At 42.0% G+C, this 15,787-nt stretch overlaps 1 long non-coding RNA gene across 1 annotated transcript; it reads left to right on the top strand.

Moving 5' to 3' along the window:
* Window positions 1-61: 61 nt before the first annotated feature.
* On the top strand, window positions 62-1,984 carry LOC140638527 (uncharacterized). Its single transcript, XR_012035550.1, has 2 exons — window positions 62-373; window positions 1,778-1,984. It is a non-coding gene; the product is annotated as an uncharacterized lncRNA (long non-coding RNA).
* The last annotated feature ends 13,803 nt before the right edge of the window (window positions 1,985-15,787 follow it).

Raw genomic sequence — 15,787 nt, forward strand, 5'->3', positions numbered from 1 at the left:
GATGGGGGATGGCCACAAGATTACCCTTTGTGGGATCTTTACTGAAAAAGGCCCAGGAAAACTTCGGGGGAGGTGGACTCATCTAGTATTTAGATCTGTTGGTTGTTTTATTTACTGTTGGTAGATGCTCTTGAGCACATGTCTCCTGCTGGTTTAGTGGGTATGAAGTGATCAGCAGGACAAGTGTCTGTCCCCAAGCAAGTGGTCTATTGTGATGGTGAGAATTGAACAAAGGGTCAGGAGTGGCCCTGGAAACCCGGTGAGGAGGCCCTGCATTAAGGCAAGTTTTGTGCACTGGCTTCCCCATACCAGCTGCGCCCAACAGAACAAATCTAGGTGAGCTCTGAGGGAGCTGACAGTGGCAGTTTTCCTGGTAAGACCCACAATCTTCCCACAGTTTCCTATGAAGTAATGGGCAGGGAACAGGTCAATGATGGGAGACCCATTGTTCCCCCACCATGCAGGAGAAGATGGGGAAGTTGGGTGTGTGCTTCTGGATCTTTTTAGGTCCTCCAGGCCAATCCATTCTGCACCAGAGCTCCATGATCCTGCGGAGCCCTCCTTTCCAGGCTGTGGAGGCAGCCATCCTCCAGCAGCTTTGGGGTGATGGTTGGACCACAAAGGTGTTAAGGTCTGTCTGTCCACATGCTGTCCAGGGGTGACTGGTGACCTCACTGCTGCAGCCAAGGTCAGCCTAAGAAGCCTGGGAGCAGGCTGTGGACTGAAACATGGCAGGAGACCAGGAAAGAGAGGAGATGTGGTTCCCTGTTGTCCTAGACAGGGCTACACAGAGCAGAAGATCTGAGGGCCTGAGGAGAGACAGAGACTGTCAGGGAGAGAGACAGTAAGTGAATGGGGAGGTGGTGGTGGGGCAAGTCCTAGAAAGTGAGAGGAAGAAAGAGAGGAAGACAGGGTAGGGAGAAGCAGAGAAAAGAGGAATTACAAGGAGGAATGGAGGCTCCTGGTCCAGGGGTGTAGAGGGGGAACCATGGACGAGGATGGAGGGGTCTATGAAGGGGATCTGAGTGTTGGGACCAGTAGAGGCAGGAATTCTGGGCATCAGATTCCCTGAGCCCACTGCCCCCACCTTCCTGGGGCTGAGCTTTGCAGAGGTCATTTCACTTGGGAAGATGGGAGCACCTCCTTTGCATGGATTTGTGGGGCCCAGCCTCAGGATCTGTCATAGAGAGAGATGGCTTGGCTGGAGCAGAGCGCCCTCTCTGCCTCCAGCTGAGGGGCCAGGACCTTGAGCATTGCCGGGATTCCCAGGACGGCCAGCAGAGGGCGCGCGCGCGCCACCCCCAGGGAGGGGCAGGGTCTCTGCGTGCGCAGCCACGGCCAGCAGAGGGCGCGCATCGGCTGCGCTGACCCAGGGCGCCTCAGGGCGGGAAGGGCCTGTGCAGCCACAGGAGGATCCAGCCCAGTGCGCTGCAGGTGCCTCAGGACAGAGAGCCAGAGCTGCGTTTCCAGCAGGTTCTGCCGCCCGCGCCGGGGAGACCCTGGGGCCTTTGCAGCTACTTGGCGTCTCCTGAGGGACGAGCGGGACAGAGGCTGCCTTGCCGGGCCGAGTGCTGAGGAGGGGCCTCTGGGGGGCTTCCCCCGGGACACGCTGGTCAGTGAGTGAGCAGCACAATCCCTTGTGTTTTCTGGGCTGTTCCCGTCGTTTGGTCCTCATTTTCCCTGAGGGTGTTTGAACAAGAAGTATTTTACTCAGGGATCCGTGGATTGGGGGGCCCCTCGACGCCACGTCAGAGATGCTGTGGTTGGTTTATTACAGATGCAGGCTTGTTTCTGGGGAGAAATCCTGACCCCAAATCAGAGGAACTGGAGCCACACTCAGCGGCGACGTAAATACAGGAACTGCTGACTCTCAGCTCCTCCGAGAATGGGGAGCTGGGGTCCCACTTTCTGTGTCCTCCTGGAACCGGAGCCTGAGGTGAAAGCACAAACTGCTGTCCACTTAAACATGCTTGTATTACTTTTTCATTGTTTGTTTTTTTCAAACAACGTTGTAGTACTCGGAACAACTGAAAACCTGACAGGTACCTGGTGTCATAAACCTTGCATTATTTAACAGTTAAATATTTACACTTGAAAGAGAATTTGTTGTAATTACCCTTTTGTGTCTTCATCCTACACTCAATAATATCTTTAAAATGTAATCTTCACCTTATATCCTTCTCTTCCTTTTTTTAAGATTTCATTTAATTATTTGCGAGACAGAGTGACCATGAGACGCCGGGAGGGTCAGTGGGACAGGAGGGCAGCCTCCCTGCTGAGCACGGACACCCCACAAGGGTCTCCATTCCAAGACCCCGAGATTATGACCTGAGGCAGATGCTTAACCTACTGAGCGACCCAGGGTGCCCCAGGTTATCTCCTTTCCAATTGAGATTTGCTTTATTTTATAATTTCTCATGAACTCATGACAATCTTCAATTGTTTTAAGTTTCTTGCAATTTATAAAAAGCTCATTCACAGAATCCCACAGTGACTACTTCTGTTCAAAGAAAGTGTCAAGACCACTTCTACATATGCAAAAGATTGTACAAAACGAACTTTATAAATCCCTGTTTGAAGAAAAAGTGTGGTGGTATTTTTTAATATATTAGAATTGATGCTTACATCCACTGATTTATGCAATTCCACCTCCTCAAAGTTTTCCTTTGTTATTTCTGATTCAGACAGATTCATATATCTTCCTGAGTTTTATATTCATCACTTGTACATTCAAGGTTTCTTTCTGTTCCTTGTTAAAAAAAAAAAAAAAGACCTTATGATGAGCATGCAGCTTTCTATACTTCAGGATTTGTTGTTGTAGCTCATCATTAACTTTTCCTACCCATTTGAAAATTCATCCCACCTTGAAAAATTAGATTAAAAAAGTAATGTATGTGCATCAATATGATTTCATTTCATGATAGTGTATTTCTTCATTTGATGTTTTATGTATATATCTAAAACATGAAAATATCTCTCAAGTTGACTTTAAGAAAAGCATATTTCCTAAGTATGAATTTTTTTTTAGATTTTGAGAGAGAGCATGAGAGTGAGACAGCACTAGGAGGGAGAGTAGCAGAGGGAGAAGTAAATTCCCCACTGAGCAGGGAGCCCAGAACATGAGGTTTGATCCCATACCGTGGGACCATGACCTGAGCCAAAAGATAGATGTTTAACAGACTAGCCACTAAGGAGCCTCCACTTGCATCTTTCTCAGCAACAAGCTTAATTTAATAGGCAAATTATTTCCATTTCTGAATTGAATATGCAAAAATTTCATACTTTGGGGAGGTCACAAGAAAGCAAGAACTCTCCTGCTGCTGGGTGCCCCACAAGCTGTGCAGATCAGTGCACCTGCTCCTGCCCACATAAGCATTTAGGCCAGCATGGACTGGGAGACTTTGGTTAGTTATTCGCAGGGAGATTGACTCCAGAGCTGGAAATCTGGCTGCCGCCATTGTTGTTTTCCCACTTTATTTCACCTTGTGCCTGGGAGAGGCAGGGCCTCTATGGAAAAAAGGCCTCACAGGATAAACAGCTCATACTGAGCTGGGCAAGGGCCATACTAGCAAGGGCCAGGGCATTTCTGCCCAGGCAAAGACACCTGACAATCAGCACAGTAGACCCCTCCCCCAGAAGAGCAGCTGGAAGTACAAAAGAAGAGCAAGTTTACTGACCAAGCAGCACTGGAAAGCTCCAGGCCTGAGAGAAAATAGTATATAGAGCTAGAGGGTCCTTTTATTCTTTTATTTTTCTTTTTCCATTATGACTTGTTTTTATGTCAGACTAAAAATCTCCAATATTTTTTCTCTTTTCCCACCTTAACTACAGGTTTTTACCACTTCCTCATTTTTAAGTTTTTTCCTTTTTGACTTTCATATTTCTACAATTAAATGTCTTAGATCTATTTTTCACTTCTGGATCCCCTTCAATGTGTTCAGTTTAATTTTGGTAGATATCCGACATACAGGTTTTTGTTTTTTGTTTTTTCTGCCTCACGTTGTTTTACAACGGTGGATGTTAGTACCTTCTAAAACATGACCAGCATACACCCAGAACCAAGTGGAATACTGTGTTGGTTCATTCTGTGAGATTATATTCTCTCTCCCTTCCCATTCTGCCCCTCTATTTATCTTGTTTATGTTTCTGTGGTGAATGTTGAGGCTTTCTAGAAATATTGCTGGCTTACATAAATTTGGGATTGAGCATCTTCTAAAATACAGAACAAAATACACTCAGAAACAAGAGGATCACCCTCTAGGACCCTCAGGGAGACTACATTCTCCACTACGATGTCTTCACCACCCCGTCCACCCCCATTTCTTCTCTTTTCCCACTTTTCTTTACATTTTTCCCCTTTTTCTTCATTGTTTTTGGTTTTTGCCTTTTTATTATTACTACTTTATGTTAAAATTTGCTTTACACTTTAGTGATCCTTTTGTTTTATTTTGTTCTGTTTTTTTTTTCTTTTATTTTCTGGTCTCTGACCTCTTAGGAATCATGTATGGTGTGTTTTACTTATGTTGTGGTTCATATTTTTGACTCAGCCCACTCATACAGCCACTCTGCACTGGACAAAATGACTAGAAGGAAGAATTCACCACAAAATAAAGCACCAGAAATGGTACTCTCAGTCACAGAGTTACAGAATTTGGATTTCAATACGATGTCAGAAATTCAATTCAGAAGTACAATTATAAAGCTACTGGTGGATCTGGGAAAAAGCATAGAGGACTCTAGAGACTTCATACTGCAGAACTGGGATCTAATCAGGCCCAAATTAAAAATAGATTAAATGAAATGCAATCCAAACTGGATGTTCTATTGCTAGAGTTAATGAAGTAGAAGAGAGAATGAGTGACATAGAAGACAAGTTGATGGCAAGGAAGGAAGCTGAAGGAAAAAGGAAAACAAGAGCCCATGAGGAACAGCTTAGGGAAATAAATGATAGCTTCAGAAGGAAGAATCTATATATAATTGGGATCCCAGAAGAGGCTGAGAGAGAGAGAGGACCACAAAGTGTATCTGAACAAATCATAGCTGAGAACTTCCCAAATCAGGAAAAGGAAACAGGCATTCAGATCCAAAAGAGAGGATCCCCCCCACCAAAAAAATAAAACTGTTCCATACCTCAACATTTAATAGTGAAACTTGCGAATTTCAAAGATAAAGAGAAAATTCTTAAAGCAGTGCAAGACATATTCTTAACTTAAATGGTGAGAAATATCCAGATTAACAGCAGACCTCCCCACAGAGATCTGGCAGGCCAGAAAGGGCTGGCATGGTATATACAGTGTAATAAATGAGAATAACGTGCAGCCAAGAATACTTCATCCAGCAAGGCTCTCATTCACAATAGAAGAAGAGATAAAGAGCTTCCAGGATAGGCGGAAACTGAAACAATATGTGACCACTAAACCAGCTGTGCAAGAAATATTAAGGGGGACGCTGTAAAAGAAAGAGGAGGCCCACAGAAACAACCACAAAAACAGGGACTAAATAGGTAATACAATGACACTAAATTCATCTATCAATAGTTACTCTGAACGTGAATGGGCTAAATGATCCCATTAAAAGACGCAGGGTATTGGACTGGGGAAAAAAAGCATGACCCATCTATATGTTGTCTACAGCAGGCACATTTTAGACCTAAGAACACCTCCAGCCTGAAAATTAAGGGGTGGAGAACCATTTACCATTCAAATGGTCCTAAAAGAAAGCTGGGGTAGCAATCCTCATATCAGATAAATTAAAGTTTATCCCAAAGACTGTAGTAAGAGATGAAGAGGGACACTATAACATACTTAAAGGATCTATCCAACAAGAGAACCTAACAATCGTGTATATTTATGCCCCTAATGTGGGAGCTTCCAAGAATATCAATCAATTAATAACCAAGGTAAAGACATACTTAGATAATAATACACAAATAGAAGGAGACTTCAACATGGCACTTTCAGCAAATGACAGATCTTCTAAGCACAACATCATCAAAGAAACAAGGGCCTGAAATCATACACTGGACCAAATGGATTTCACAGATATATACAGAACTTTCCAACTGATGCAACTGAATGCACATTCTTCTCAAATGCACATAGAACTTTCTCCAGAATAGACCACATACTGGGTCACAAATCAGGTCTCAACCGATACCAAAAGATTGGGAGTGCCCCCTGCATATTTTCAGACCACAGTTCTTTGAAACTAGAACTCAATCACAAGAAGAAAATTGGAAGAAAATCAAACACATGGAGGTTAAAGAGCACCCTACTGAGGGGGGGCAAGATGGTGAAAGAGTAGGGTCCCCAAGTCACCTGTCCCCACCAAATTACCTAGATAACCTTCAAATCATCCTGAAAATCTACAAATTCGGCCTGAGATTGAAAGAGAGAACAGCTGGAACACTACAGTGAGAAGAGTTCACGCTTCTATCAAGGTAGAAAGACGGGGAAAATAGAAATAAAGAAACAAAAGGCATCCAAGGGGGAGCGGCCCTGCGAGGATCCGGGCTAAGGCCAGGGCGAGTGCCCCCAGGACAGGAGAGCTCCGTCCAGGAGAAGCAGGAGTTTCACCAATCTTCCCAGGCAGAAAGGCGCTCGCAGGGAGTTAGAGCAGGACCCCAGGAGGGCGGGGATGCCCTCAGGCTCCCTGGGACACTAACAGACACCTGTGCCGGGGGAGAGGGGGCCGAGCTGCCTAAAGGGCTGCAGTGCGCACGGCTGGACCCGGGAGCAGCTCAGAGGGGCTCAGGTAGAGGCTCCGCGGGGAGGGGGCTGCACGGCTCCGGGTGCAGCTCAGAGGGGCTCGGGCGGACGCTCTGCAGAGAGGGGGCTGCCCGGCCAGGAGCATGAATCCAACAGCGCAGGCCTCGGAGCACAGGGCACCGGGGACACAGCCCAGGATCTGGCCTCCCCCCAGGACAGGCAGAGGCCAGGAGGGCCCAGGACAGCAAGGACACTCCTGCCCCGAGCTGAGCAGATCAGCGGCCCCGCCCCCCGGAGCATCCAGGCCCCTGCAGACGGAGAGCTCCATAGTTACTGTAGGAACTGAATCCAGGGCTCCCGAGCTGGCCGCGGCCACTGTGGTTGTTCCTCCTGGGGCCTCACTGGATAAACAACCCCCACTGAGCCCTGCACCAGGCAGAGGGCAGAGCAGTTCCCCCAAATGTAACACCTGAAAATCAGCACAACAGGCCCCTCCCCCCGAAGACCAGTTAGAGGGACAGGGGAAAAACAAATTATTGACCAAGCAGCACTGGAAAATTCCAGGGGAAGTCAAGGGACTTACAGTATACAGAATCAGAGGATAATCCTCCGTGTTTTCTTTGTTTTGTTTTGTTTTGTTTTGCTTTTTGATTTGTTTACTTTGCCCACCCTTTTTTCCTTTCTTTCTTCTTTCTTTTTCTTTTCTCTTCTTTTTCCTTCCTTTTTTCTTTTTTTTCTCTTTTCTTTCCTTCTTTCTCTCCTCTGTTTTTCTCCTTTTCCCAATACAACTTGTTTTGGCCACTCTGCACTGAGAAAAATGACTAGAAGGAAAACCACACCTCAAAAGAAAGAATCACAAATAGTCCTCTCTCCAACAGAGTTACAAAATTTGGATTACAATTCAATGTCAGATAGCCAATTCAGAAGCACTATTATAAACCTACTGGTGGCTCTAGAAAAAAGCTTAAAGGACTCAAGAGACTTCAGACTGCAGAATTTAGATCTAATCAGGCAGAAATTAAAAATCAATTGAATGAGATGCAATCCAAACTAGAAGTCCTAACGAGGAGGATTAATGAGGTGGAAGAACAAGTGAGTGACATAGAAGACAAGTGGATGGCAAAGAGGGAAACTGAGGAAAAAGGAGACAAATAATTAAAAGACTATGAGGATAGATTACAGGAAATAAATGACAGCCTGAGGAAGAAAAATGTATGTTTAATTGGGGTTCCCGAGGGCGCCGAAAGAGACAGAGGTCCAGAATATGTATTTGAACAAATCATAGCTGAAAACTTTCCTGATCTGGGAAGGGAAACAGGCATTTGGATCCAGGAAATAGAGAGATCCCCCCTAAAATCAATAAAAACTGCTCAACACCTTGACATTTAAAGGTGAAACTTGCAAATTCCAAAAATAAAGAGAAGATACTTAAAGCAGCAAGAGACACAAAATCCCTGACTTTTATGGGGAGAAGTATTAGGGTAACAGCAGATCTCTCCACAGAGACCCGGCAGGTCAGAAAGGGCTGGCAGGATAAATTCAGGGTCCTAAATGAGAAAAACATGCAACCAAGAATACTTTATCCAGCAAGGCTCTCATTCAGGATGGAAGGAGAGATAAAGAGCTTCCAAGACAGGCAGGAACTGAAAGAATATGTGACCTCCAAACCAGCTCGGCAAGAAATTTTAAGGGGACCTCTCAAAATTCCCCTTTAAGAAGTCCAATGGAAAAATCCACAAAAACAGGGACTGAATAGATATCATGATGACACTAAATTCATATCTTTCAATAGTAACTCTGAACGTGAATGGGCTTAATGACTGCATCAAAAGGCGCAGGGTGTCAGACTGGATAAAAAAGCAGGACCCATCTATCTGCTGTCCACAAGAGACTCATTTTAGACAGAAGGACACCTACAGCCTGAAAATAAAAGGTTGGAGAACCATTTACCATTCAAATGGTCCTCAAAAGAAAGCAGGGGTAGACATCCTTATCGCAGATGAACTAAAATTTACCCCGAAGACTGTAGAGAGAGATGAAGAGGGACACTATATCATACTTAAAGGATCTATCCAACAAGAGGACTTAACAATCCTCAATATATATGCCCCGAATGTGGGAGCTGCCAAATATATCAATCAATTAATAACCAAAATTAAGACATACTTAGATAATAATACACTTATACTTGGCAACTTCAATCAAGCACTTTCTACACTCGATAGGTCTTCTAAACACAACAACTCCAAAGAAACGAGAGCTTTAAATGATACACTGGACCAGATGGATTTCACAGATATCTACACAACTTTACATCCAAACTCACCTGAATATACATTCTTCTCAAGGGTACATGGAACTTTCTCCAGAATAGACTACATACTGGGTCACAAATCAAGTCTGAACGGATACCAAAAATTGGGATCATCCCCTGCGTATTCTCAGACCATAATGCCTTGAGATTAGAACTAAATCAACAAGAAGTTTGGAATGACTTCAAACGCATGGAGGTTAAGGACCATCTTGCTAAAAGATGAAAGGGTCAACCAAGAAATTAAGGAAGAATTTAAAAGATTCATGGAAACTAATGAGAATGAAGATACAACCATTCAAAATCTTTGGGATACAGCAAAAGCAGTCCTGAGGGGGAAATACCTCGCAATACAAGCATCCATCCAAAAACTGGAAAGAACTCAAATACAAAAGCTAACCTTACACCTAAAGGAGCTAGAGAAAAAAACAGCAAATAGATCCTACACCCAGCAGAAGAAGAGAGTTAATAAAGATTCTAGCAGAACTCAATGAAATCGAGACCAGAAGAACCGTGGAACAGATCAACAAAACCAGGAGTTGGTTCTTTGAAAGAATTAATAAGATAGATAAACTTCTAGCTAGCCTTATTAAAAAGAAGAGAGAGAAGGCTCAAATTAATAAAATCATGAATGAGAAAAGAGAGATCACTACCAACACCAAGGAAATAGATACGATTTTAAAAACATATTATGAACAGCTATACGCCAATAAATTAGGCAATCTAGAAGAAATGGACACATTTCTGGAAAGCAACAAACTACCATAACTGGATCAGGAAGAAATAGAAAACTTGAATAGGCCAATAACCAGGGAGGAAATTGAAGGAGTCATCAAAAACCTCCCAAGATACAAAAGTCCAGGGCCAGATGACTTCCCTGCGGAATTCTATCAAACGTTTAAAGAAGAAACCATACCTATTCTACTAAAGCTGTTTGGAAAGATAGAAAGAGACAGACTACTTCCAAATTCGTTCTATGAGGCCAGCATCACCTTAATTCCAAAACCAGACAAAGACCCCACCAAAAAGGAGAATTATAGACCAATATCCCTGATGAACATGGATGCAAAAAGTCTCAACAAGATACTAGCCAACAGGATACAACAATACATTAAGAAAATTATTCACCATGACCAAGTAGGATTTATTCCCGGGACACAAGGCTGGTTCAACACTCATAAAACAATCAATGCGATTCATCATATCAGCAAGAGAGAAACCAAGAACCATATGATCCTCTCATTAGATGCAGAGAAAGCATTTGACAAAATACAGCATCCATTCCTGACCAAAACTCTTCAGAGTGTAGGGATAGAGGGAACATTCCTCAACATCTTAAAAGCCATCTATGAAAAACCCACAGCAAATATAATTCTCTATGGGGAAACACTGGGAGCCTTTCTCCTAAGATCAGGAACACAACAGGGATGTCCACTCTCACCACTGCTATTCAACATAGTACTGGAAGTCCTAGCCTCAGCAATTAGACAACAAAAATACATTAAAGGCATTCGAATTGGCAAAGAAGAAGTCAAACTCTCCCTCTTCACCGATGACATGATACTCTACATAGAAAACCCAAAAGACTCCACCCCAAGAATGCTAGAACTAATACAGCAATTGGGCAGTGTGGCAGGATACAACATCAATGCCCAGAAGTCATTTCTATACACTAACAATGAGACTGAAGAAAGAGAAATTAAGGAGTCAATCCTGTTTACAATTGCACCCAAAAGCATAAGATACCTAGGAATATACCTAACCAAAGAGGAAAAGGATCTATTCCCTAAAAACTATAGAACACTCCTGAAAGAAATTGAGGAAGACACAAACAGATGGAAAAACATTCCATGCTCATTGTTTGGCAGAATTAATATTGTGAACATGTCCATGCTACCCAGGGCAATTTACAAATTTAATGCAATCCCTATCAAAATACCATGGACTTTCTTCATAGAGTTAGAACAAATTATTTTAAGATTTGTGTGGAATCAGAAAAGACCCCGAATGGCCAGGGGAATTTTAAAAAAGAAAACCATAGCTGGGGGCATCACAATGCCAGATTTCAGGTTGTACTACAAAGCTGTGGTCATCAAGACAGTGTGGCACTGGCACAAAAATAGACACATAGATCAATGAAACAGAATAGGGAATCCAGAAGTGGACCCTCAAATTTTTGGTCAACTAATATTCAATAAAGGAGGAAAGACTATCCACTGGAAGAAAGACAATCTCTTCAATAAATGGAGCTGGGAAAATTGGACACCCACATGCAAAACAATGAACCTAGACCACTCTCTTGCACCACACACAAAGATAAACCCAAAATGGATAAAAGATCTAAATGTGAGACAAGATTCCATCAAAATCCTAGACGAGAACACAGGCAACACCCTTTTTGAACTCGGCCACTGTAACTTCATGCAAGATACATCGACAAAGGCAAAAGAAACAAAAGAAAAATTGAACTATTGGGACTTCATCAAGATAAGAAGCTTTTGCACAGCAAAGGATACAGTCAACAAAACTAAAAGACAACCTACAGAATGGGAGAAGATATTTACAAATGACGTATCAGATAAAAAGCTAGTTTCCAAGATCTATAAAGAACTTATTAAGCTCAACACCAAAGAAACAAACAATCCAATCATGAAATGGGCAAAAGACATGAACAGAAATCTCACAGACGAAGACATAGACATGGCCAACATGCACATGAGAAAATGCTCTGCATCACTTGCCATCAGGGAAATACAAATCCAAACCACAATGAGATACCACCTCACACCAGTGAGAATGGGGAAAATTAACAAGGCAGGAAACCACAGATGTTGGAGAGGATGTGGAGAAAAGGGAACTCTCTTAAAACCATGGTGTGAATGTGAACTGGTGCAGTCACTCTGGAAAACTGTGGAGGTTCCTCAAAGAATTAAAAATAGACCTGCCCTACGACCCAGGAATTGCACTGCTGGGGATTTACCCCAAAGATGCAGATGTAATGAAACGCTGGGACACCTGCACCCCAATGTTTATAGCAGCAATGTCCACAATAGCCAAACTGTGGAAGGAGCCTCGGTGTCCATCGAAAGATGAATGGATAAGGAAGATGTGGTTTATGTATACAATGGAATATTACTCAGCCATTAGAAATGACAGGTACCCACCATTTGCTTCAACGTGGATGGAACTGGAGGGTATTATGCTGAGTGCAGTAAGTCAATCTGAGAAGGACAAACATTATATGGTCTCATTCATTTGAGGAATATAAATAATAGTGAAAGGGGATAGAAGGGAAGGGAGAAGAAATGGGTAGGAAATATCAGAAAGGGAGCCAGAATATGAAGACTCCTAACTCTGGGAAATTAACTAGGGATGGTGGAAGGGAAGGAGGGTGGGGGTTGGGGGTGAATGGGTGACGGCCATGAGGGGGGCACTTGATGGGATGAGGACTGGGTGTTATTCTGTATTTTGGCAAATTGTACACCAATAAAAAAATAAATGTATTTTAAAAAATAAAATTAAAATTAATAAAAGAGCACCCTACTAAGATGAGTGGGTCAACCTGGAAATTAGAGAATAATTAAAAAGATTCATGGAAACTAATGAAAATGAAGATAGAACTGTTCAAAATCTTTGGGATACAGCAAAACAGTCCTAAGAGGAAGATACATCAGCATATAAGCCTCCCTCAAAAATTGGGGAAAAAAAAACCAAATACACAAGCTAACCTCACACCTAAAGGAACTGGAGAAAGAACAGCAAGTAAAACCTATACCAAGAAGCAGCAGAGAGATATAAATATTCAAGGAGAACGCAATGAAATAGAGACCAGAAGAAAAGCAGAACAGATAAACAAAACCAGGAGGTGGTTCTTTGAAAGAATTAATAAGATAGATAAACCTCTAGCCAGCCTTATTAAAAAGAAAAAGGACTCAAATTAATAAAACCATGAATGAAAGAGGAGACGTCACATCCACTACCAAGTAAATACAAATTGTTTTAAAAACATATTATGAGCAGCTGTATATCAACAAATTAGGCAATCTAGAAGAAATGGATGCATTTCTGGAAAACCACAACTTACCAAAACTGGAACAGGAAGAAATAGAAAACTTGAACAGGCCAATAACCAGGGAGGAAATTGAAGCAGTCATCAATAACCTCTCAAGACACAAAAGCCCAGGGTCAGATGACTTCCCAGGGGAATTCTATCAAATGTTTAAAGAAGAAATAATACCTATTCTACTATAGCTATTTCAAAGGATAGAAAGGAATGGAATAATTCCAAACTCATTTTATGAGGATAGCATGACCTTGATTCCAAAACCAAGGACCCCACCAAAAACGAGAAATATAGACCAATATCCCTGATTAACATGGATACAACAATTCTCAACCAGATGCTAGCCAATAGGATCCAACAGTACATTAATATTATTCACAATGACCAAGTGGGATTTATCCCCACAATGCAAGGGTGGTTCAACACTTGTAAAACAATCAATGTGATAGATCACATCAACAAGAGAAAATACAAGAACCAAATGATCCTCTCAATAGATGCAGAGAAAACATTTGACAAAATACAGCATCCATTCCTGATCAAAACTCTTCAGAGTGTAGGGATAGAGGGAACATTCCTCAATATTAAAAGCCATTTATGTTACTTGGGTGTTGAGTTTAATAAGTTCATTATAGATCTTGGATACTAGCCCTTTATCTGATATGTCATTTGCAAATATCTTCTCCCATTCTGTAGGTTATCTTTTACTTTTGTTCACTGTTTATTTTGCTATGCAGAAGCTTTTTATTTTGATTTAGTCCCAACAGTTCATTTTTGCTTTTTTTTCCCTTGCCTTCATAGATGTATTTTGCAAGAAGTTACTGTGGCCAAGTTCAAAATGTGGGTTGCCTGTGTTATTCTCTAGGATTTTGATGGATTCTTGTCTTGCATTTAGATCTTTCAACCATTTTGAGTTTATCTTTGTGTATAGTGTAAGAGAATGGTCTAGTTTCATTCTTCTGCATGTGGCTGTCCAATTTTCCCAGCACTATTTATTGAAGGGACTGTCCTTTTTCCAGTGGATATTCTTTCCTCCCTTGTCAAATATTAGTTGACCATAGAGTCAAGTGTCCATTCCTGGGTTCTCTATTCTGTTCCATTGATCTGTATGTCTGTTTTTGTGCCAGTACCACACTGTCTTGATGATCACAGCTTTGTAATACAGCTTGAGATCCAGCATTGTGATGCCCCAGGCCCTGGTTTTCTTTTTTAATATTCCCCTGGCTATTCGGGGTCTTTTCTGATTTCACACAAATCTTAAGATGATTTGTTCCAACTCTCTGAAGAAAGTCCATGGTGTTTTGATAGGGATTGCATTGAATGTGTAAATTGCCCTGGGTAGCATAGGCATTTTCACCACATTAATTCTTCCAGTCCATGAGCATGGAATGTTTTTCCATATCTTTGTGTCTTCCTCAATTTCTTTCAGAAAAGTTCTCTACTTTTTAGGGTATAGATCCTTTACGTCTTTCGTTAGGTTTATTTCTAGGTATCTTATGCTTTTGGGTGCAATTGTAAATGGGATTGACTCCTCAATTTCTGTTTTTTTTTCTTCAGTCTTATTGTTAGTGTATAGAAATGCCCCCTCATTTCTGGGCATTGATTTTGTATCCTGCCACACTGCCAAATTGTTGTATGAGTTCTAGCAATCTTGGGGTGGAGTTTTGGGTTTTCTATGCACAGAATCATGTCATGTGTGAAGAGGGAGAATTTGGCTTCTTTGCCAATTTGAAAGCCTTTTCTCCCCTTTTGTTGCCTGATTGCTGAGGCTAGGACTTCTAGTACTATGTTGAATAGCAGTGGTGAGACTGGACATTCCTATCATGTTCCTGATCTTAGGGGAAAGGCTCTCAGTGCTTCCCCATTGAGGATGATATTTGCTGTATGCTTTTCATAGATGGCTTTTAAGATGCTGAAGAATGTTCCCTCTATCCCTACACTCTGAAGACTTTTGATCAGGAATGGTTGCTATATTTTGTCAAATGCTTTCTCTGAATCTATTGATCTATTGAGAGGATTATATGTTTCTTGTTTTTTAACTTATTGATGTAATCTATCACACTGATTGTTTTACAAGTGTTGAACCAACTTTGCATCCTGGGGATAAATCCCACTTGGTCATTATGAATAGTCTTCTTAGTGTACTGTTGGATCCTATTGGATAGCATCTTGTTGAGAATTGTTGCATCCATGTTAATCAGGGATATTGGTCTATAATTCTCCTTTTTGGTGGGGTCCATGGTTTTGTTTCAAGGTCATGCTGTCCTCATAAAATGAGTTTGGAAGTATTCCATTCCTTTCTATCCTTTGAAACAGCTATACTAGAATATGTATTATTTCTTCTTTAAATGTCTGATAGAATTCCCCTGGAAAGCCATCTGGCCCTGGACATTTGAGTTTTGGGAGGTTTTGATGACTGCTTCAATTTCCTCCCTGATTTTTGGCCTGTTCAAGTTTTCTATTTCTTCCTGTTCCAGTTTTGATAGTTTGTGGTTTTCCAGAAATGCATCTTATTAACCTCAACACCCTGAAAACAAACAATCCAATCATGAAATGGGCAAAAGACATGAACAGAAATTCCACCAAAAAAGACATACACATGGCCAACAAGCACATGAGAAAATGCTCCGCATCACTGGCCACCAGGGACATACAAATCAAAACCACAATGAGATACCACCTCACACCAATGAGAATGGAGGAAAT

The sequence above is a fragment of the Canis lupus genome, chromosome 8 (assembly GCF_048164855.1).
Source record: "Canis lupus baileyi chromosome 8, mCanLup2.hap1, whole genome shotgun sequence".
NCBI lineage: Eukaryota > Metazoa > Chordata > Mammalia > Carnivora > Canidae > Canis > Canis lupus.